Consider the following 25,576-nt stretch of genomic DNA (forward strand, 5'->3'; position numbering starts at 1 on the left):
TTCGACATACACTTCAAGGGATAATGATGCCAACATGTTGCATAAAATGGTAGGTGTCTTTCCATAAACTTCTAAATTTTGATCATGATATGCTAACAATTATTTACCAATGTACATGTAGAATAAACAAAATCCAGACAAGATACATGGACGGGTAGACAGTTGGAAAGGGGACATGAACGTCGTAATGGAACTGTTTTGGAGAGTGCTCGAGCCCGTTATGTGAGTTTGCATTTCACTTGAGTTCCAACTATAATTTTGTTAAGTCTTTGGCATAGTATTTCCCTTTATAAATGATGCACGAACTAGTGTGCAGGATGTTGTTAGTTCGTTACTTTGTTATTATAGACAATATTTTCTCGACTGATTTACCTTAAGTTTGTACTAACTTGTTAGTTTTGAACTAATTTCCATGGAAAACACTATAAGAATTGGTGGAGGCTGCTCAAAAGAAAAGAAAAAGTGCAACTTCAAGAGGAGAGGGCAGTGCAACTCATCTTGATTTTGATAATGACGAATTGACCGAAGTTTTAGGAGCGGACAAAAGGAATAGGACTCGTGGAATCAACTCTAACCTCTCTACGAAGCAATTAAAACGTACAAGTATTGCGAAGGTGATGTTAGCACAAGCAAGGTCTTCATCAAATTTTGAATTTAAGGGTGAAATGAGTGAGATGAAGTCCTCCATAGCTAGAGTTGAGGGTGTGTTGATGGTGAGTTTGCCTTAAATATAAAACTTATTGCTTTCATCATATATATAAATCTTAGTTTTGTTTTTCATTTTGTCAGGATATGCTTAAGCTTGTAACCAACAATGGAATGTCGAATAGTCAACCACCGCATGGGTATACAACACCCGGAACCGATGTTGGTTCCAACTCAGTTCGTCGTTCGTCTCAACAGAATTTAATGAATATGTTTGAATCTACGAACCCTCCTGTGAACCCTCCTGCGAACCCTCCTGCAAACCCTCCAGCGAACCCTCCGGCAAACCCTCCTGCTGAAACGTTGAGTCCACCTCTTAAGGTTATCCTATTAGGTAGAGATGGTGTTCCGGTTGCTAGGGGATATGTTATGACTACCACCGCTAATATTTGCCATGGCAGAGTCGTCCTTGGAGGGGAGAAAAAGATCTACATCCAGGAAGTCTTGGTTCCCAATGCTCCTATTTATGATGGACCTCAATTTGGCTGCTCGGACCTTAGTGATTTTGTTGAAGGGGGGCCTTTGATTTGGCTTGAATCAAGGTTGCAGTATGAGTAGGAGGTGTATGTACCTCTTATTCTCCCAAGGACACTTGGCGCCTTAAGAACACATGCTGATCTAAACCAAAGTATTCTCATGAAAATTGTAAATCAAGAACACATGCTGATCTAAACCAAAGTCCACACTCTATTAAAGCTCGAGGTTGCCCAAGCTTCTTATATACCTCATTACATAACCATTGATAAATATGACTATCTATTCTAACTAATGATTAGATAATTATATGGTTCTCAATAAAAAAACTAACAAATTGAATATCAATAACTAATGACCAACCCTACTTACTAGTTACTTCTCAAGACCAAATAGTCACAAAGACAAATAATATGAGCAACCAGTAGAAAATACCTTAAGCTTATAGGTAGAATGTCAAAATGGATAAGAAATTTGTACATTGTCTAGCAAAGCTTATAACTGTGACACATACCTCATCCAGATACTAGACACCAAGTTGCGCAATTTCCTCAAGAACCGCAATTGCAAATGCAGATGTTGAAGTTCCCACTGATCTGAAAATACATGAATTAAAAGAGATTGTCAACTGAATAACTTGCAATTAACACCTTTCAATTCAACTTGTCTGACGAACCGGAAGTTGGCTCAATAAGCAAATAAAGTATGAAGGATGAGAAAATATATTGTCAACAAAACTATAATGTGGATGCATTAAAGGTCTGGAGTACTAAAACTTACATAGAGAGACTTTTGTGACTGAATAGTGTCCATTTGAGCACTCCAAATCAACCTGTTCAGATATCACAAGTAGTATCACAGTTAGCAAATGTATGCTATAGTTGCATATATATAAACCAAAAGGGTAGCCACTGTATCAGAATCTAATCATGAGAATACCTTTCAATTCATCACTAGAATGTGCCTAAATGCCGTGTTCATAAATTCGCTTCCACAACATCACCTAAAACCAAGTGATTGCACCCATTTCTGTTCAACCAAAACATTACAAGTAATAATATATACGTACAAGATCATAAAATGATTGTTGCAAGTAATAATATATACGTATAAGTAAGTAAAAGGAAAAGGCATTAAAGCTTTGAAAGTAATAATTAGCTTATGAAACCTAGCAATAATTAGACCATATAACCAAGATGGAGTTCTACCTCGAGTGGTAGAAGAAGAGCATTGAGAAGACGAATTTACAATGTAGCCAATGTCACGAGACTTAGTGGTGTTTCTGAAGCGTGGTCAAACCAGAGGAAGTCTCTAACTTTAGTCTTTGTTACAAGATTACCCCCAATTCATAGATTGTAGTATTTATTTTTTATAAAGATAGGATGAGTTTTGATAGCTCCTAGGTAATATATCTTCCTTCACACTATCGGTATTCAGTAGTAAGGCGAAGTAAATCAGTTGGTAGATTATTAGACAATACATAAAAATAATAATATAAAATGAAACAAGAAAAGGAAAAGATACCTTCATTTTGCCTCGTGATGCCAGCAAGGACAGAGTCGTAACCCCACCAGCGGAGGCATAAACATCAGGAGTAGACCAGGAAAGAGGGGGAGGCATGGCGCCGCCGTGCCTCATGATGTCGTTGTACCTGAAACCAAGGTCAGTCTAGTTGTTATACAGAGAGGAGAGAGGAAAACAAGACATGCAGCATAGATTCGTAAATATCAGATTATAATCTTTGTCTCCTGCAAAGTGCATAAAATCAGAGACCCCCTTCCTGTACAGACTTCACAAAGAGCAAATAATTGGATCAGTTCAATGTATTTTAAAAAGATATTGCGTAAGTGAATATTGAAGGGGGGGGGGATATTGAATTATCTCGGTGAACATGCTATGGGGCCCTACATTTTAACCATTAAATTGGTAAACATATATCATTCAGAAAACAAAGAGAATGAAATTGGTAACCGTTCAAGGTGTGCAAACGAAGCTAGTTGTCGTATAAATACAAGTACAAAGAAAATATTCAAGCAACTCAATATAGCCATGGAACTTGAAACTATGAGAAACAAACAAAGATCATCACCGCTTATATCCCAAATTTCCATCTAACCAAGGCCTTAAACTAATGGTGTCTAGAAACATTTACACGACACTTCAAATACTCTGACATCTTATATTTTCTAGTGTTAGCAAAAGCAAAGAATAGCAATCTTATTATCAAACATCTATGGAATGCAGCTACACCTTATTGGATGAATAATATTCTGTGAAATCATAGAAACTGACTAGTCTTCGATGACAAATGCAACAACTCAATACCAATTTTATGACTAATACTAATACCTAATAAAATGGCGTAATATTTGAAAGAATTTTGCATGCAACTCAACTTCTCACTAACAAAATATGTGCAACTATCACACTCAGGTGAGGCTTTGCATCAAATTTTCCAAATTAGATTGTGGGTCCTCAAGAGTAGATTGAAAGATGGTACATCTCGTTCATAAACACAACATGGCAATCGCCTAGGCGAATGTAACCATTCAATAAAAGCAAACAAAAAGGTACAGAAGTATCTTATGCAATTCCAACCAATTCAAAAACACAAGTGCTCAAACAATTTTTACAAACATGCTTATCGAATACGACACATGGTTCCAAGATAAATTTTCATCGATGCCCTGGTTTTAAAGTATCATTATAGTTTTCTTGACATTATGCAATCACTGGAAATTTTTTTCCTGAAATTTCTTAACCAACACAAAAAATGACAGTCAATTTAGTTTCAAATAACAGAAATAATGTGATTGATAATTAATATATTTTGCACCCCGACTTTTGAATAAGTAATGACTTAAACAACTTCACTAGAAAAAAAACCACAACGATATATACTCGTAGAGAAAAAGGGATGCATATACAGAGACACAGAGAAAAATCACAACGATATATACTCAAACAATTGATGGAATTTATAACTGAGTTAAACGACTTGAGACACCACAAAATTCAAGAATGGGGATCACAGAATTTCATAATAAAAAAATAATGATTGAGTGAAGACTGAAGAAGAATCTATAAGCGAGGAAAAATCCACAAACCAGGAAACTAAAATCATGAACTCCAACACCCACATATAGAATAGGCGACATATGAAATTAAAAATAAAAATTTTCCATTGAAAAATACAAGATATCAAGATATTCCCCCCTTGGTCTTTACTGTATCTCATTACAGCATGACTTGCTTTGTGCATCTTAGCTTTCATCTCCAGACCAGCTCATAAGAACCTGTTACATATCTTTGAAACTTTCTTCAACACTCCTTCTGGCAAGATGAAAGTTTTAGCCCAGTATTTATGGAATGAGGACAAAACTGACTGGATAAGTAGCAGTCTTCCTGCATAAGATAGACATCTATTTTTCCAGTTAGAAATTCGACCTGTAATCCTCTCGACTAAAGGAAGGCAATCCATAACTCCTATTCTCTTTGCTGTCAGGGGAAGACCCAAGTAAGAAACTGGAGGAGAAACCAAGCTAATACCAAGTATATTAGCTAACTCAACACTTCCTACAGGGCTCATACTTCCAGTGAGGAGAGTAGACTTCATGTGATTGAGCTTTAGTCTCGTGAGAGAAGAGAAGCAGTCCAATCCACCTTTAATGGTTGTAATTGAAGAATCATCCCCATTACAGAATAGCAGAAGGTCATCCCCAAAACATAAGTGGGTAAGTTTTACTCTCTTGCACTTAGAATGGTGTTTGAATTCTTTATTTGTTGCACTTTGCTTGAGAATAACCCCCAAAATCTCCATGACCAACACAAAAAGAAATGGTGATAATGGATCACCTTGCCTGGGAAATATCCTTGAGGAGTGCCATTGATGAGGACTGAAAAGGATGGAGTGGATATGCACATGTTTATCCAGTTGATGAAACCTTCTGGAAATCTAAGCCTCCTAAGAACTTTGAGCAAAGTGTCCCAGCCCACTGTGTCATATGCTTTCTGAATATCAATCTTGATAGAACATCTTTTCACTCCATGTTTCCTGTTGTAGCCCCTAAGGAGTTCATGTGCCACTAACAAGTTATCTTGAATCTCTCTTCCTAGAATGAAGGTGGATTGGTTCATTTCAACCATTTGGGAGATACATGGCTTCAACCTGTTGCTCAAAATCTTGGAAATGCACTTATATATGATATTACAACAAGATATAGGCCTGAATTCATCTATTACAGAGGGGTTAGTCTTTTTTGGCACAAGACAAATGAAAGTAGAATTTACCCCTATATGCATGTAATTACTATTAAAAACATATTTAATAGCACTGATAAAGTCACCTCGTATAATATCCCATGCAGATTTGAAGAAGCAAGCATTATATCCATCAGGTCCCGGAGCCTTGTTATCATCCATACTAAAAATAGCTTCTTTTATCTCCTCCTCCGTAATCTCCTCGACCAGTTTTTCCACTGTGACAATATCTAGCTCTTCTTTAAAAGGGATATTTTCTAAGACTTCCTCTGAACACTCCCCATTAGAAGCTACCCCTAAGAGCTCAGTGTAATATCTGATGAAAGCTTGAGAAACTTGTTCTTGTCCTTCGTGCCTCATACCTTGCTGGTCTTGTATGGCCCATATGCTATTTCTATTCATTTTCTCTTTCATAGCCTGGTGAAAAAAAGAATTTCCTTTATCTCCATATACCATCTAATCACTCTCAGTCCTCTATCTGAAATCTGCCTCCTCCATTTCCATATAAGTGCACAACTTTAACCTTGCTTCTTTTTCTTGATGACATAAGTAAGGGTCAAGGAGGTTACTTCGAAGTCTCTTCTGAATCTGATTAAGTTCCTCCCTATCTACTTCAGTTCGAGCATATCAGATAAGTATTTTCTTGCCCAGTGTCTCATTCTTGGCTTTAAAATCTTGAGTTTCTGACAGAGAACATACATTAGAGAACCATATAATTGGATCTCCCAACTATCTTGTACTCTAGCTTTAAAGTCCTTGTGAATCACCCAGTAATTACAAAACCTGAAGGGAAAGGATCTTTTCTCACTTTCAAAAAATTGAAGGAGAATAGGAGAGTGGTCGGATATGCTAGGAGTAAGGAATTTAGCCATAGAGTTGGGAAACTGTAATCGAGTTCTGAAGTTGAGCTAACTGCCTCCACAATCCTAGCCTCTCACTGCTCTGATTACTCGCTAAACCAGAGTAAGAAAAAAGGTACTTGACCTCTGAAGAATAGAAACATGTAGGTGGATGAATTGAGCAGTTTCATGTAACTTTGTAACTACAATTTCTTTATCATCCCAAAGTAACCAGATCCTACCATATATATGGCTGTTGTAATTACTCATAAACCTTCATCCTGGAGCACATACCTTGCTTATAACTTCACTTCTTTCCTCCTTTACCTTTGTTTCCAGAAGACTCAAAAACCATAGCTTATTTTGGATTCTAAATTTATTCACTTCCTTCGCTTTCTTTGGGTCATTTAGACCTCTTATATTCCACACACATAACCCATTCATTTTGCTTGCTTGTGAGAGGATTTCTTTCCCTGGCTTTTTTGCCCCCCTTTACCCTTTGTAGTCTGTGTCACAAGAGGTGACCTTTTAGATGCAGCATCTTCCACTTCAGTATTCTCAGCAGCCCTCTTTTGGGCTCTTGTTCTAGCTTTACTAATAATCTCTCTTTCCTTTCCAGGTTCACTTACTGGTTCATGATCTGTGAAGTATTCCTTTGGATCTCCCTTAGAGATGTCATCCTCCAGTTCCTCATCTGATTCAGCCAATACATTGAACGACAACCTTTGGTTGCTATACATTAACCTCTTATTACCTAAGGATTATCTTGTTTTCTTTCTCCCTTGTTCTACTTCATTTTCCGTCCCTGTACCCTGGACTGAGCTATTTACTACTGTCCATTCTATACTGACATTCTCGACATTCACCAGGCTTGCATTTTCTGTACTTCCAATACCATCAAGATTCTCCCTTGTAGCATTGTTATTCCATACCACTATAGCCTGACTATTCTCTGTATCTTGACCTTGTTCCTACGAAACCACCTGTCCCTCTTCAACCTCCAGATCTACTGGTGTGTCCTCCTCTGGACTTGGTATTTCTCTAGCTGTAGAACCTTCGTTCAAACCTATCTCCACGCCTTGCAATGTCCTCTTTCTTATCCATACTTGATTGGGTTTCTCCGGACATTTGTTCTCCTTGTGACCATATCTTTTACATCGAGCACATGAAATTGGAACCACGGATATTCCAGTTTTATAGATACCTCTTTCCCCAGCATTTTAACTTTTACTTCAGTTCTAAAGTCAAAATCTATGGGAACGACCACACAGACCTTTGCATAGTTAAGCCTTTGTTTCCGTTTAGTTTGCTCCATTCCTGGAAAATTAACGTAACACTTTATTTGCAATTTTAACGCCAAAAAAACGTTAGGAATGTAGTTACACCTAAAAAACGTTAGGAACCAAAAAAAGTGTGCGTTACTAATATCTTGTTTTGGTGTCGCCTTGTTTTTTTTAATTAGATAATTATAGTGTAGCAAGAAGACATGAAAGGCATATCACTACGGTGACATTAAGGTGACGCCTGTAAACACTTGCCGTGAACTTACCATCCCACGTTCATGATACTGCTCAGAAAACACTATAATAATGTACATATATATCAATACATCCCATAACTTTGCAAAAAAGTAAAATACGACAATTTTTTTTAATCACGCTTATCATCTAGAGTGTGGTCAATGGTCAGCAAAATAGAACCTGCAAGATCCCGTTTTAAACGCACTTTATGTCTGCATCTTCTCACCAACCAAAATATTTTTCCAAACAACCCAGGATCTCATTTGGCCACTGCAGAGATTGAGATATTTTAGTATAACTGATTAAACACCGAATATGTTGACAAATAATGACTTTAGGCAGTTACCACACTATTCTTTTTCCCCTCCCAATGAAGAATAAAAGAAATTTGAACTTTGGGAACCCTAATTGCATGACCTTATTTAAACATACCTTGACTAAATTTGTGTGTGCTTCACTTCAATCTATCGAGAATCTCTGCAATTTGTTCACAAATGATGAGAAAGAGGTTAGAAAATCGCGTGGAGTTCTTATGTTAAAGGAAAAGAATGTCAAAAATTAGGGAAGAAAGAGGGGACAGAGAAAACACATAAAAGAATAAAAGAAAGAGATGATGACTAACCGAAATCGAAACCCTAGCAGCAGCGGCGGCGGTGCAATACCTCGTTTCTATTTTTCTATTTTTCTTTTTGGGGGCATATGTGCGCCAGAACTAAAAAAACTCCCTGCTTAAGTTTTCTTTTTTTATTCTAGTGTGATTTTTATTTTGATTTTTAACTTTGACACACATTACTAAGCGTCACTAAATATCGAATAAATGTTACAAAATAATTCAAGTATTTCAATAGATACTTACTAACGGTTAGAAACATTGCTAACCGATAAAAAGTGTGACAAATTACCTAACGGATCAATATGTGTTACAAATAAGAAATCCTAAATGTTGCAAAATCACCCAAATGGTGTAATGGGGGTCAGCAAACACCATAAACAAAAATGAGGCACCCTCATCTTCTCTTATAGTGCTTACAAATATCTAGGTAACTAGAGTGTTTGAGGTAGCTACGGGATCGATCACAACTGACTGAAAGGTAAATGATTATAGTGTTGATCAATATAAATCTGTAAGGCGTTGTTAGCATAAGAACTGTAGTTGTGCTGTAATGTGCATTGGAAGAAAATGATTAAGAGAAAGAGGCTTTCTTGCTCTAATGAAATTCGGTAGTTGTGCCCATGTTGAAATTGTTGAGAATCTTTTGAGATTGAACAAAATCGCTAAACACCAATTGTTGTTTTGTGGCCTAAACATGTGCGATGGAGGCGTTATGAGTGGCTCTAATGAAATTCGGTAGTTGTGCCCATGTTGAAATTGTTGATAATCTTTTGAGATTGAACAAAATCGCTAAACACCAATTGTTGTTTTGTGGCCTAAACATGTGCGATGGAGGTGTTATGAGTGGCTCTAGTGGCGTAGTTCGTTGTATATGTGGATGGGTGTGGCATTTTAGTCCTCATGATCAATTTGCAAAGTAATGAACCATTCCAGTTGAATTGCATTCTGCAAATGGTGGGTTGTGTGGGATCTCATTCCTTTAAGGCTATGATTTGAGCTTGAAGTTCCAAAAGTGAGGCCAGAAATTGTTCATTTGTTAGTAAAAGCTTTGATATAACTTTGTACTATGTGGTTATTTCTCTTGGGCTTAGAGATATGTGGATCAGAATTTTACTGGAGAGACTGAAGAATGACTTTTGGGTAATGCTGGGTGGGCAGATTTTTGAGAAATCAGCCACAGACGGCGCCAAATGTTAATGTCGAATTTTATCCCCTAGATGTTAGATTCAACATTACACTAAAGATAATGAGTAGTGGTGATTGAGAGGGGAAGGTGTTTGGATCGATGATGGTTGGCCTGGGGTTGTTCTTCTATGTGGGGAAGATGCCTACATATCCATTTCCTAAGAGAATATGGAATCAATCCCAAATGTAGTTCTTAAGGATGGCTTTTGTATAGATGGAAGTCAATGATGTGTAGGTATGGTGGAGTATGGTGGTAGCTTGTGATAAGTGCTAAATTAGGTGGCTTGTGATAATAACAAATGTGATGTAGTGCGTGCATGTGGAGCAAGTGTTGATATTGTGTTGATGCCACATGCTGCAGGAAGAGTATGGTTAATGTAACAATGATGGTAATTATTTGAGTGTTGCAGTGAACAAAGATACGCTGCCAGTAGTAGCAATGATGAGTTTGGCCGACGGTGATGTCATGAGATGAAGTCGTGCACTAAGCATCTTGAGTCGAGTCGATCTTGAGAGCTAAACGAGTGTGCGGAGGCAAGTCGTCTTCGAGTGTGATAAGTATCCAGTAATTGAGTCGAGTCATTGGGTGTTGTAGAGTTGATATCTTGACTGTAGAGTTCATTGTATACGAGCTGAGCCAGGGTGTTATACATGTGCATATCACATGATCATTAAAGGGAGGGTCATTACAAAATACTAGGCTACAAGCCATACATTCATGAATTATGAGTCTCGCGAAATATAAACCCATTGATTCGGTACATGAAACAAAGAGAACCTTCTATAGCCCCTTGACCAAACAAAAGTTCATCTCTTAACACAGTATGTATCTTCCTAAGGTGCATTTGTGCTTTCTCAAAGTCATAAAAAAAACTCCCACATATATTCGCAACAACCATAGCGTAACGTAAAACCAAGTTTCCTAATTAAATTCGGGGAGCTAGTGTAACACCCCGGCCCCAAACCCATTATGTCGTAGCTGACCAGCCCAAGGCGTAATGAGTAGGAGAGGCCAATTACTTACTTAACCGTCTCGACTAATGCCAGAACAGTTAAGTAACCGGTTTACAAAATAAAACCATTGCAATACACTTGTAAAATTAATACAATATGCTAAAGATACATTTAAACGTCTCTAAATCTATTATATGCATACAATTTTAAATTACTCAAGTCTCCAAAATATATATTACAAACCCTCATTATTCTCTTTTTATAACACTTGTTACAACTTAATGATAACTAACAAATATGTAAAAAGAAAAGTAATTAACTTGTCCAAAGCCGAGCTCTAACAGAACAATGTCTCAAGACTTTACTTGCCTCTCCGTACTCTAATTTCAAATACTTGCAAAATATGTAAGGGCGTAAAAACCACGTGCCCAGCAAGTAACATCTACAAGTGCCCCGAAAATAACCATCCAGTAAAGTAGATACATACAAAAAAAAACTAGTGGCATTAATAATAGTAAACCCTTTAAATACTTGGTCAATGTTAACTCAACTCTGTCTCTAAAGTATAGTATAAAACTTCTTGTATATGTTGTAAATCTCATAATTCATCACATATCATACCTTTACACATACTTAAAAGAAAAATTAGCATGCCCAAAATACTTAACGTGTAATATAAAGTATCCCATGTTCTTAGACACGAAGTATACTTCAAAACCCTTCGCTAGTAATCAACAACAAGTAGATATACTTCAATCAAGTACAATAACTCACACATCAATACAAATCAGGTCATAAAGTCCATAGCACCATTAGCACACAAACAATCCAAATTTTTAGCTTAAACACGGTTATCCACTTTAATAACCAAATAAATACCCAACTATTAGTACAACAATCATCTTAGTGTATGTGTTAAATCTCATAACCAAATATACAATGGTACAATCAATATCACAATAGAAATGAAACTTGATTTCAACTTATTTAGAAGAAAAAAAGAAGCAAGTAGATGTACTTGCCTTCACACTAAAAATTGAGAAGATCAAATTGAAGTGAAGCTCTACGTACTCTCCAAACTTAGCTTGGTTTGGCTGATTTGGTACTCCAACTTGGTTAATTAGACTAAACACCCCATTTTATGTTCATGTTTAGACTACTATTGTATAATTCCTTAGACATAAACCCCCGCTCTGTTTTCATCTCTGTCACACCAACATAAGTATTTCATTTAATACCCTAATTGCCCTTACATAGATCCGTTATAGTTCACCAGTCCACCTTCTCTAACTTTATACAAATCTAGCAACTTCCATTACGTTTCACACTCCCTTCTCTATATAAATCTAGCAATACATACCAACCAAACGCAGGTCATTAATGCCTAGGAACACATTAATAATAAACAATGCATAACACATAACTACATAAAACCATTTCACACATGGTTGTATGTAATACAAAATACAAACCAAAAAATTAACAAGAAATTGATTGATAATCATAAACAATATCACATAGCACCTAATCACTATGCACATTTGATCCAAACCAAAACTATTAAAGATAATAACAAAAAAAAAACACAATTAAAAAACTCATAAATAACTCCATGAAACCACTTGTAGAAAAATGCCAAAATTACTGCCTAAGAAGACCTGGGTCCTAACATTGAGTTTGAGCTTCCACCAATAAAAAAACCGACAATGAGGTTGTGCAATTGGGGTGTTTTTTTTTTTTTTTTTTTCTAAAAACAACTTTTGTATCGTAGCTTACCCTAAAAATCTAAAATAATATGTAAGGATAGTTAGGGTATTAAATGAAATACTAACGTTGGTATGACGGGGAGAAAACATCTAAGGAATTATACAATAAGGGATTTAGTCTACTTGATTTTTTCATGATTTTTAATTATAGTATGATATCCATATCTATAATTATTTATATGATCTATTTTTATTTTTTGGGGAACTCAAATATGAGTATTGGGTTGAATATTAATCTGAGTTAAGACTCTTGAGGGATTAGAAAATATTCAATCAAATGTACGTGGCCAAATATGTCTAGGGCAGTTATGAGTTGTTAGAGATGTGGTGTGCCTTTTTAGTCGGGGAATGACTTTTTGAAACTCTCCCATAAAGTAAGCTCTTATTGGTCACATGCTTTATCTCCCTGTATGAAGTAAGTTTTTTCAATGTCATTGTTGGATAAGAGAATGGTATTGTAGTACCACCATGGACGAGTGGGAGATGTAAGACATGGGTTATGTGTGTATGTCCAAGTTGGATCAAGACTCAAGTCTCCAAGTAAAGCAAAACTCTACTTGTTGAGATTGAGATAAGTATCACTTTGGATACATATGTATCACTCTCTCCCTATAAAAAGGGTAGAGTGAAACCAATGTAGCCAGACTCTGAAAACTTTCATACTCACTTCTTCTTCCATAACACTAAGCTTATTTAGGGTTTTACTGTGTGAAAATCAAGCCTTCTTTCTAGTAATCGTGGCTACGACAATGAGAGAAGACATATCTTTACCGACTGAATCCGCTTTCGATTCCGCTTCTGCTTTCGCTTCCGCTTCCGCTTCCATTGCCAATCTCATCGACTTGTTCTGACAAAAGGTATGTGCATTCTTTTGTCTTCAGTATGTCAGGTAGTAAACTACTACATAAGGTATGCATATGGTATACATCCTACTACTTTTCTTTTTAAGCAAAGTAGGAATGCAATAACATTTGTTTGTTTGTTTGTTTGTTTTTTTTTTTTTTTTTTTTTTTTTTCATTTAAGTTGGTCACACACACGAATCATTAGCTCCTTGATGAGAAGATTTGTAGTTCGAATTTTATTATAGGGTACATTATTATTTTTGATTAGTCTTACAATCATATAGGGTTTTACCCAATATAATTATTAGTTGTCTAAAGATAATCCCTCTTTAGCAATCAAGTTGATGGATGATATTAAAAATTATTGAACTCCTATTTTAGTTTTTGACTTGATGTGGATCGTTTGTAAATGTTAATAAGGAGATCTTGACTTCAGTTATTAGGTATTAACATCTTTTGGAATTTTTCAGCAAAAAAGGACGTCTTTTGGAATCATCTCTACTACTAATTGGTGCTTTATGCTATTAAGTTTTTGAATTAGTATTAATTTGTGGATTAACATTTGTAAATATGCAACTATAGCTCTACTTTTTTAGAAGCCACTATAAACAGAGAGCGCGCATGTTGTTTGTTATTGAGTAGTCTTATATGTTCACCTCTTTTCTTTGTTACTAAGTAGTTTGATACTATATTATCAAAAAAAAATTATAGTCTGATACTCTGATGTGTTAACGCAAAATTTTCTTAATTACTGCACGTGCTACTTTTTTTTTTTTTTTTTTTTTTTTTTTTTTTTATACTTTTTTTTTTTATAAATCTACTATCTATATACTAAAGTAGAGACCTCTAAAGGAGGAATTTCTGTCTCCTAGGTGGCACTCTAATATGAGAGATAGTCTTGTTTTAATAGCCTACAATGCCATGTGTAACCTATTTAGAGAGTTTGAGTGTATTTCTACTTCCTATATATTTTACCAAAAAAAAAAAAACTTGCTAAAAAATAGGTGATTTGTAGAAGTGGGAAAGAATTTCCCGCTCGATTTAGAGAAATTTTAGGAGTTCCCATCATTGCCGGACCAAAAAGTTTATATTTGGATATAGCTTACGTTTCCATATGACCATATATATTCACCTTACCTATTAAACGTCCATATATTCCAGAAATTTAGGAATTAATATTAATTAATCAAGAGTTACATAAGAGTTTCTATTTCTCCAAACTCAAAATATGTTTCAATGATATTGGTTTGATCAAGGCACTACACAATAACGATCAAGAAGTCAGACCTTATTACTGTTAACTTTCTTTTTCCCTACTGTACTAGAGGATAGTTTGCTCTTAGTGAAAGTTTGTTCTCTCATTTGAAAATGTTAACATTGCCTCTATAAATATATATGTCATTGGCCACTGCCAATCTAATGTTACAGAAATGCCATCAAGTATGACTTCATTGCCAACGCTACGAAATGTGGTCAGCAAAAAACTTAGCAAGATTATGAGCTCAACTATACAATATTTTTTTTAACAGATGCCTCATTCTCATAATATTTGGTTTTAACTATGTAGTGCCAATGGATTTTTACCAATACCTCATGATGTAATTGCCTTTATCATCAGTGGCAGAGCCAGGAATTTATTCTAGGGTGAGCCGATTAGCACTACAAATTTTCAGCGCAAACTCAATTCGCATCAGTGCACCACCCTTTTTAACAGTTCTACCACATTTGGCCAATTGGACTAAATTTTGTTTAGAATTTTATTTCCCCATGGCCATCGCCTTACACTAGCAACATGCACTTTAGTATGCTTTGAATTGAGTGTGAAACATTGACAAGAATTTCTATTTTCCAATTTTGGAACAAAATACCACATCATGCATTCTTAGCTCCCAGCTCCAAGAGTCCAAGGTGCCTACTAGCATTCCTCTATTTGTTTATATGGTCAAAAATTTATCTACAATCTCCTACTACAACATGATTGGCTTTGATTTCTTTTTTGATAATAATCAAATTGGGTTCCAATAGAAGTATATAACTAACTCACACAAAAATGTATACGACTACTAAAAAGTACTAAAAAGTAGAGTCAGACTTTAGAATGAGATGAACTAAATGTTCATCCAAATATAATACCAATTTACAATATAATCAAATTTTACTTGGGTAAATTTGTAAAAGAAAAGACTTTCTCATAATCCTCAATGATAAAAATTCAAAAGTTTTCCACTCTCCACTCCTGGTGGATGATATGGAGAGGTGAACTGTAAACATACACACTCTTATAGTCTTATGGGCTTACCAGGCTACCAGAGTGATAAAATATGTTCTCTTCTTTTTCATTCTGTGTAGGTCCGATCCATTAGTCATTTTTATTTCTCCATGCGTATGCCCACAGATGAAAGATAAGAGTTACTGGATATATGCCAATACAATTCAACTAGATGCCTAGATATATATCGTGCATTTGATAGGACTATGTCGTTTGATATCGATTTTATTTGTGAATTTCATGTAATTGTTTCATGTCGTTGTGATTAAATCAACATAGAGTTTTTGTGATTACATGCTCAAAAAAGTTTTCATCCCATTTTTTTTTAATGTATTTAAGGATTCTGATTGTGGGGGTGCATTGTTAGGATGTATTGGGAATCTCATAGTAGCTCGGTATATTACTGAATTATGTTTGAGGTGTGGTATATGCTCAACACACACTGTCTCTAAAATCCTTCGACAAAATTTATGCCATTATACCATATTAGTATAAATAGTTTGAATTGTAAGAAATGTTGTAGGTTCATGACATTATTTCTAGATAAAAAGAGTAATGCTCAAATCTGCTCAACACCCATTCAGAAGACATAGCTAGCAGGAGTTTTAAGGGCTTAGAAGTGGGAGTACAATTAATCTTCTAGAGTAAAGTTAATAGGAAACAAGAAATGAGAAATTAAGATTTTGGATTGTTCGATTCTCGATAGTGTTATTAAAGATCCTTTTAATACTCAAACATGCTTTACTCAATGTATTAGATCAGTTTGGCTTTTTGTAGTGAGTATTGTCACAATGTCGAGGAGAACACTTGAGATCATACTTTTCTTAGAAGATCTATAATGTGTTCCTCAAGTAGAATAACATTAGCATGTACCTGACTATCTGTGTTTTTTGAAAAAAAGAAGAAAAAAAGAAGGTACTCACATTTATTAGCCCATTACACATTATCTCTTTTGTCTATGTTTGTTAAATGCCTTGCTCTCTCTATTATTGGTGTAAATTTATATTGTGATTTTATAACAAATGAAGTCTTTTCCTTTGAGGTGAAAAATAAGAAAGAGCCCCTAGAGTCGGAATACAATTTTAACAAATGCTCACCTTCAACAACAACATGATGGATTTATCATTTTTTTTTGCAAAAGCTTCCAAAGGGGAGGAGGTTTCGCACTCTAAAAGAGATTTTAACAAAGCTGATGCCCATGAAGCCATCAAGAAGACAACAATGAAAATGTTGTGGAATAATCATCTCATGAGAAATACACTCCAGATAACAAGGCATAATGGCCAACTTGGAAACTCTTGCATTATTGCAAAATACCATGTAGATTATATAGTGCAGCAACAGGGTGTGCATCTGACATTCTTACTCTTAAGCGTACAATGTGTAAATATGGTAAAAAATCTCTACAACACCTCTTATATATAGGACTGTGGTCTAGCACAAGAGCTATGACAATGGCTTTACATGCATTTTGTCCAGCTTCAATGACCTCCAAGGAGCAGTTAACAAGGTCAAGCACTCAAGGCCTACTATTACAGAACTATGGACTGTTACTGTTGTACCTCTAATGGATGGTGGAGGTCTAGAAGGAAAGAAATATATGTTATTTTGATGATATAGTTTTTAGCGTCAACACATGCAAGTTTAGAATCCATGGTATGAAGATCATCTAAATCAACCCTCAACTTAGTGTTAAACTTCCTCTTTTGAGAAAGGTATTTATGTAGGTGTCTAAATAAGATGTCCATACTTCATATATCAGTTCCCAATAAAAATATTCCTGTCACATAGAATTCCTTTTGCAACAATATTTTTGTATAATAGTTTTTGGATTAGAAAAAATTGATGAAATTTACTTGATGAAGCGGGATCAAACGGAGCAAATGGAAATGAAAAATTGATTGTTAGACGATACATCATATAGTATTGTGTACAATGTACTTAGAGCAGCTCATAGGAGTTTTTTTTTTGCTATGGATGCAAGAATTCAATATTAAGTCTGCAATGTTATGATGTTTTATCATAATTATTTGGTTTAACATACATTTACCAATTGATTTCCAAAATATTTCAAAATTTGTTCACCAAAAATGAAGCTTTTTACTTCAAGCAAAATATATTAAAATATATTATTATTTTTTGTCTAACAATGGGAAAGTAGTGGTGATGGAGGTTAAATTGTTTTAGAATCATGTAATATAAGCTGTTTGGATTCTAATTTCAGAATTAGTAATCTTTTTCTTGATTTCCTTTCTATTTCGGGTTAACCAATATTACCCCCCTCCCCCCAACTAGATGAGCCAATTAGGATTTCCACCCCACTAGATGGAAAATTAGGGTCTCCCCTCTACACACAAAAAAAAAAGTCAAATTGGGTTGATCGAATTTGTTTTGTGTCGTGTGTGTGTGTGTGGTGTGGTGTGGTGTGGGGGGGACACTAGTTCACCCTTCTATTTTTATATACATCAAGTGGTAATCTGTTGCTAGAACTTATCCAGCCGTACATCACTAATAACGATAAGCCTAATAACCATATGTTGATTTGAATTCATTTCACAGGTCCAAACTCGAGCAAATTGGTGGCATACTGATTTTGTAATATATGTTGGGTGTTTTTCCCAGTAGATCATGAAAATATGGTTCTCTTCTGCAGTACAAGTGAAAGGATAAGATCTTCTATTGATAGAGACCTAATTGGGAGAAGAGAAGGGTCGTTGAGAATATTTCTCCCAATGGGAGATGGATGGATGAAGACATGTTTTGTTCAATCAGTAACAAAAGAAGAAGAATAAGAGAGTCGTCGAAGGAGGTCGTATGTTTAACTCATAGAAAGAAAAGATTGAAGTCGATCGTAGTTGTTGTAACTGAGACAGAATGTAGCACAACCTCCTTTCCCAATTGGTTGGAGCTCCTAGAGGATCTTCTAGAGCTAATACTTAATAAGTTGAACTCCATTTATGATCTCATTCGCGTTGGTGCTGTTTGTCATCCTTGGCAGCGTGCCTATCGCTGCCATGCTCGTATCTGTCATCGTCTACCACCCCAACTTCCATTGCTTTTGATTACCAACCATGAGAAGAAATGCTTAAGTTTGTGCAACTTTTTTTCTAGAAGAAGCAGAACAAAGATGTATGACATGAAGGACATAAAATTATCGGTCAAGAGCCACTGCATTTGTTCAAGTCAAGGATGGTGTTGTATCCCAATACCGCATCAAATAATCTTACTAGTATGAGAGCTATATTTGTTATCGGCTGCACCAATTAGGTTGCTTACTACGTACCCAGGCAAGCCGCCGTAGTTCACCTCCCCTCCTCCTCCTTCCCCTCTTTTCCTTTTTATATCTCTCTCTTAGGTTTACTTCATGGGGCATAATATAGTCTTGGGCCTATTCTCTGGGCCCAATACATATTATGGTGTTGGCCCTATCCCTTAGCCTAATACACACATGCTCCCTCTATAAATGTGGCTACTACATTTGCCCCCTCTCAGGTTCGGCGGCGGTGATGGCGTTGGACCTAAGAAGTCTCTGAACTTCCTTGTCTCTCTCTCTGAACTCTAGATATCCGCAGTATCCTGAGACTGTATGCAATTTTCTTTTCCTCGGGACGTTTCATATACATGTACTCTGCTACTGGATCGTATGTCTATAAAGTACTCAGTCCCTACTATTCTCTTTGTCCGTGTACTCTTGCACTTTGCACTCTTATCTTTCTTGACTCTATGACTTTGTTGGCCGCAAATTGTATTATAGTCCTCCCCTCGTCTTGCTTTTCCTTCACCACTACTTACTCGAGTTCTCCAACCTCAGCCGATAAACTATGTGTATCTCAGATCTCCAGAGGCTTCTGTTATATGTAGGTGCATTACATCTCTTCTAACTCATTTCCTTCGTTACACTTTCTCTATCTTTCTATCCTCTTTGCTAGGGTTCTTTCTGCAAACCTTCCAATAGTTCCGTGAGCGTCAGCCATAAATAAACTCTACTTCGCGATCCCTCTTTCGATAGTCTGGGACTGAAGAAGTCTTACTTTCGCGGTGTTTTCTCTGCTAAACGTCCTTGATCACGTGACCCAAAATCCTCATTCTCTTTCTGCGATTAGCTATCCTTACATAATTCACTACCATTCCTTGAATGGTCTCTTTCCCTTGGCACTCCCTCTTCCACCTCAGTCATCATGTCCACGAAGTGTCTCACTCTTTCGTAGAACTCAACATTGTATCCGCCAAGGGTCTCATCCCCTTTGCACTTACTCATGGAGTTCGATATCCTGTCCGCAAAGGGCCTCAATCCCTCTATTTATCTTTTGTAGAACTCAATAGTATTGTTCATTCTGGATATGTAGCTTGCTCCCAATTGCAATTTGGAACTCCGGCTCGCGGATGGCTCATCCCCCCGCTATCTCCGCTCTGGAGTGGAGTCACCCCTTGCCCCCAGGTTTGACTCAGATCTCATGTCCGTGGAGGGCTCATCCCCTCCGCTATCTCCGCTCTGGCGTGGAGTCTGATGAGGGGTAACTCAGCTTGCCCCTAGGTTTAACTCGGATCTCATGTCCGTAGAAGGCTAATCCCCCCCGCTGTCTCTGCTATGGAGTGGAGTTTGATGAGGGGCAACTTTGCTTGCCCCCGGGTTTAACTCAGATCTCATGTCTGCGGAGGGCTCATCCCCCCCGCTGTCTCTGCTCTGGAGTGGAGTCTGATGAGGGGCAACTCAGCTTGCCCCCAGGTTCGACTCGGATCTTATGTCCGCAAAGGGCTCATCCCCCCCGCTGTCTCTGCTCAGGAATGGAGTCTGATGAGGGGCAACTCAGCTTGCCCCCATGTTTGATTCGGACACGAGGGTCCACGGAGGGCTCATCCCCCCCGCACTCATTCGGATAGCCCCACAACATATCCACGAAAGGTCTTCTCGAACCCTTCCGCTCTCCTTCGGAATGCTCATCCAGGAACAACTCAGCCTGCCCCATGTTTGATTCAGACACGAGGGTCCGCGGAGGGCTCATCCCCCCCGCACTCATTCGGATAGCCCCACGACATATCCACGAAGGGTCTTCTCGAACCCCTCCGCTCTCCTTCAGAAAATGTAACACCGTATCCAATCGCATTTGTTGTAGTACTACCACAATTCTAAGCAACACCATCGTCTATAGACAACAAAGATAGCACCAATTCCATCAGTCGCACATACACAAAATCAACACTCAACACACCATTTCTTACTCCACCACCGACAGACAACATCACCCGTCGACCACTACCACAACAATGGACAACATCCAAATTCACAAAGAACCAGTCAAGAGCACCACCCTTATTCAGTCAGCACTATCAGTCAGTCACACCACTTATATCCACCATCGAAACTGGCCTCTGTATAACGGCAGCAGCCCAAGCATACAATAACTGCATAACAATGGGTAGCATACCCTACGACATCATTTTCTCGTAGTCATGTGAAGCACCTTTAGAGTTTCTGCAAAAGTCCATCGCGTTCACTAATCGACTGAGTGATCACGAAATCGTAATAGTAACCTAAATTGAATGATTTGTGGGAATAGAATCGAAGGTTCTGGATACTGGGAACCTGATTGTTGGTCGCCAATACCCACACTATGTTACCATACGCAGTCTCACTTTGCCGTCTTCTAGTAAAAAAGGATCAACTAGGCTCTGCAATTAATACTTCTCTCATCGCATCTACATCGAAGCTGAACCATCGGGCATTGAGGGTGATGTGGAGCAGTGACAAAACTCTTAGCTTACCACAACCGTGACCTCCTTTGTAGAGAAAATCTCCAAGAGAGAAGTCCATGTTCATGAAACAGCAAATAATAGCCCCAGAATCCCAATCGCCACATCCAACACCATTCCATTCCACTTCATCTCCTCCTTGAACACCAACAGATGAAACAACGCAGTCAAACCAAAATGCAGCACACATTACTTCTCAGCAAAGACAAGAAATCGACAAAATTAGTCACCATTAGTGCTACTAAACTCACTCCTAAAACCACCAACTATCTCAACCAAAATAATACCCATAGCTCCACTATCGACAACATCAGCGAAAATACTCAACGGCGCAAGATGGGTAAGAATTAGAATAGTTTGATTAACTAACGACAGCCTTGGTAATTGCACTGGACTGTGGATGGAAGGCCTGGATTGATGTGTACCCATTCCCATACCCATTCGTGATATGTAGTGCTGGACACCTGGAAACATCATCGGCGCCATACCACTCCCCATCCATATCCTCTGAACTTGTAACTGAAGTGACTTCAAGTACTCTATAGCTTCACCTAGCATCGATGCTTTGTCTGACTTGTTACAACGAGGTATTAATTCTTGAAGTGCTCTCATCTTCTCACTGATTCTGTCCAACAACCCTCTTGTGCAGTCTCTCCCCAAGACCAATTAGCCTTACCTTCTCATTCTATCCAAGTCTTGTGATAGGAATTCCAGTCCAACGACTCACGACCTCTGCAATCTGATCCGGCCCAACCGTCTCTGGAAGCATCATATCCTCCTCATTAGCACTACTTTCAAGCCTTGCAATAGCAGCTTAAACTTCCAGAATAGCCCCATACTTCAAATCAACTGCTCTAGCTAAATCGAATCATCTTTCTGCTTCTTGCACAACAATGAGCAACTCTTCTCGCTTTTGCTTCAACCTTCGGATTTCATCAATTCTTTCCTTCTCCTTGAGATACTTCATCTTCAAAGGCTACAACTTATCCAAAATGTCATTCAACTCTTTCTGAACTTCCAGTAATCACGCTTTGCTCGCTTTATCTTTCTCTTTCTCCAAAGCATGTTGTTCAATTTCTTCAGGTTGACTATCAAGTTGAACTCTAACATTAGCACAAGCTTCATCCACCAACTCAATCGCCTTATCCGGTAATATAACGAGCAGACAATTGTGCCGCCATAACTAAAGCTCTATCTTGAATCCTCACACCATGATGACCTTCATACCTTTCTTTCCAACCTCTTAAAATACTAATAGTATTAGGAACACTAGTCTCCGCCACATAAACTTGCTGGAACCGTCCCTCAAACGCAACATCCTTTTCCACATATTTCCTATACTCCTCCAATGTAGTAGCACCAATGCACCTCAATTGGCCTTTAGCAAGCATCGGCTTAAATAAATTGGTTGCGTCCATTGGCCCTTCAGTTCTACCAGCACCAAGAAGAAGATGTATCTCATCAATAAACAAAATCACCTTTCCTTCAGCTTCTTCCATTTCTTTCAACACAGACTGAAGCCTCTCCTCTATACTTCGCACCGGCAAGAAGTGCACCCATATCTAATGCCACCAGCCTAACGTCTTTAAGATTACTAGGCACATCACCTCTAACAATCCTCTGCACAAGTCCTTCAACGATAGCAGTTTTCCTAACACTAGGTTCACTAATTAAAACAGGATTGTTCTTAGTTCTCCTAAACAAAATCCTCACAACGCGTCAAATCTCCTCATCTCGACCAATAACCGAGTCTAGTTTTGCCGCTTGTTCAACTAAATCACGACCATAAGTTTTCAATGCTTGAAAATTAGAATCACCAGAAGCACTAGAATCTTTAGTTCCTTCTTTCCCTCTCAACTTCTCAACTTCTGTTTTCACTCTTGCCCCCCTCACACCAGCTTCTTTCAACACATCCCCAACTTGAGAATCTTCAAGTAGGCCAAGTATCAACTGATCAACAGCAAGATGAGTGTCCCCTCTCAATTTTTGGAGAGATTGGGCACGACGAATGACTTTAATAAGTGAAGTACTTGGTGGGGTTCGTGATGGGAGCTTTTTTAATGCTTGGTTTAAAACACGCTCAACTGATTTTGCAGACTTATATCCACCACCAATGTTGGACATTGCTTGATACAAGATACCATCTTTGTTAAAGAGAGGACTAGATGGATAGGAATGATTTGTGGGTGACCATTGTTTATTGCTAGTTCATGGGCATTGAATAATGCTTCATTAGTTTTGTGTGTAAAGTTTTATGGATTCATGTTTAATAACAGAGAATGTTTTGTTTTTGAAGAATGTTTGTTTTGAGATGCGGATACAAGAGGAAGGGTGTGCTCTTTTATATGGAGAAGAAGAAGAGATTGAAGTAGTTAGTTGAAGATTTAATAATGGTGAAGTGAGAAAAGAGGAGGGAATGAGTTTTCTAACTAAAGGTGATACCTTTTTCTTGTATTTGCTCCGGAACACATCGTATTCACGATAACTACCTACCATCTTTGCCTCATCTACTACCTCGTCCCCACAGACGGCGCCATTTATTGTATCCCAATACCACGTCCAATAATCTTACTAGTATGAGAGCTATATTTGTTATTGGCTGCACTAATTAGGTTGCCTACGTACCCAGGTAAGCCACCGTAGTTCACCTCCCCTCCTCCTTCTTCCTTTCTCTTCCTTTTTATATCTCTCTCTTAGGTTTACTTCATGGGGCATAGTATGGTCTTGAGCCTATTCTCTGGGCCCAATATATACTATGGTGTTGGCCCTATCCCTTAGCCCAATACACACATGCTCCCTCTATAAATGTGGCTACTATAGATGAATTACTATTGAGGAGGACCAGGGGGATGAGCAAAAAAGTTCAATTCGTCTGGTCAATCCTTTCTTGTTTACGAATAACGAGATCTATCTGCCATCACTTGCACCGTCTAAAATCAGAAAAGTTGTTTTGTCCGCTGAGTCAGCATCAGCCTCTGATTATGTGGTTATGGCATTCAACGGTTCACTTTCGTTGCTGGCCTTTTGTAGATCTGGTGATGAGGATTAGACCAGAATAAACTGCCCATATATATTCCATGATGTTATATACTATAAACATCAGTTCTACGCTGTCGATCCATCAGGAGCAATGTTGGTTTATGACATTTCCTATGCTCATCCTACTATGAGTCTTGTTGCTGAATCCCCATATTTTGGCCAAAATGCAAAGAAATATTTTGTGGAATCGCTGGGGGATTTATTGTGCATCTATAGAGAAGTTCGTGATTCCACCTGCGAAACGATTGGGTGTAAAATCTTCAAGTGGGATCCAAACAAGTTAGTCTGGAACAAGTTGGAGAGCTTGTGCGGTCATATCTTGTTCTTAGGTGGTATTTCTTCGATATGTGTCTCAACTTTAGATTTCCTTGGTTGCGGGAAGTCGAATTGCATATATTTTGGTTAGGGTATTTTAGACATTGGTCCTACTATTACTATGGTAATTAGACTTTGGTCCAGAACTGCTGAAATATTAGGTTTTGGTCCTAGTTTTGTTACTTGACCGTCAGTCAACTTAGTTGACTGTGGTCATGCCGCTTGTTCTTTCCTCGTCGTCAAGGCCGATGCTTACAAGTAGGACTAAACTCTAATATCTAACTTATAATAAGGACCATGTCCTAACAATGACATTATTATCTGGGTCAAATACTAACTTATCTTTAAGAGTGAGAAAGGACGATGGTTTAGACGATGTGTATCTTCCAATACTCCTATTTTGATCTTATGCAATTCTTCCTTATGTTTTCTAAGTCTTGCAAGTTTTTCTTCCAGTTCCATAGCATATACTTTCTTCCAGTTCCATAGCATATAGTTTTGCAAGTTTTTCTTCCAGTTTTGGAAGTCAAAATACACGTTCTTGATACCCATAAAGATTTAATACATACACTTGTAAAACATTCATCGATAAAAAACTGTGTCGTGAAAATATGAAACCTGGCACGATTAAAAATAAACAAACAAGAAAAATATTTACTCTAACAGAAAATCTTATAGATCCTAAAATAATTATAGTGTCTGATGCTGGTTATATGTTATTTAGTTTCTTATCTATCACACATATTACTATTTCTAGTGCAAAATATGCCATTGAAGGCGGTGCATTTAATTATAGTGTCTGATACTGGTTATATGTTGTTTAGTTTCTTATCTATCATACATATTACTATTTCTAGTGCAAAATATGCCATTGAAGGCGGTGCTTTTAATTTATTCCCTACTGAGAGAATTGGTTTATGTAACATATCAACTAATTTCGAGGCAATTTATTGTAGAACGTGAAAAAAAACTTTCCTCAATATGGGAATCAAATTACATCTGAATGGTCAATTAGAACTTTCAAGTAAAGAATAGTCTTACTA

General features: G+C 37.4%; 1 long non-coding RNA gene and 1 pseudogene across 1 annotated transcript; one reads left to right on the forward strand and one right to left on the reverse strand.

Annotated features, from left to right (window-relative positions):
• The first annotated feature begins 171 nt into the window (after window positions 1-171).
• Window positions 172-1,255, forward strand: LOC147494016 (uncharacterized). The gene is made up of 3 exons (XR_015199799.1): window positions 172-222; window positions 430-713; window positions 790-1,255. It is a non-coding gene; the product is annotated as an uncharacterized LOC147494016 (long non-coding RNA).
• A 20,540-nt stretch (window positions 1,256-21,795) lies between these two features.
• LOC147494017 (chaperone protein ClpB1 pseudogene) lies at window positions 21,796-23,716 on the reverse strand (annotated as a pseudogene).
• Window positions 23,717-25,576: the final 1,860 nt, after the last annotated feature.

Source organism: Coptis chinensis, chromosome 6, assembly GCF_015680905.1.
Source record: "Coptis chinensis isolate HL-2020 chromosome 6, ASM1568090v1, whole genome shotgun sequence".
Taxonomy (NCBI): domain Eukaryota; kingdom Viridiplantae; phylum Streptophyta; class Magnoliopsida; order Ranunculales; family Ranunculaceae; genus Coptis; species Coptis chinensis.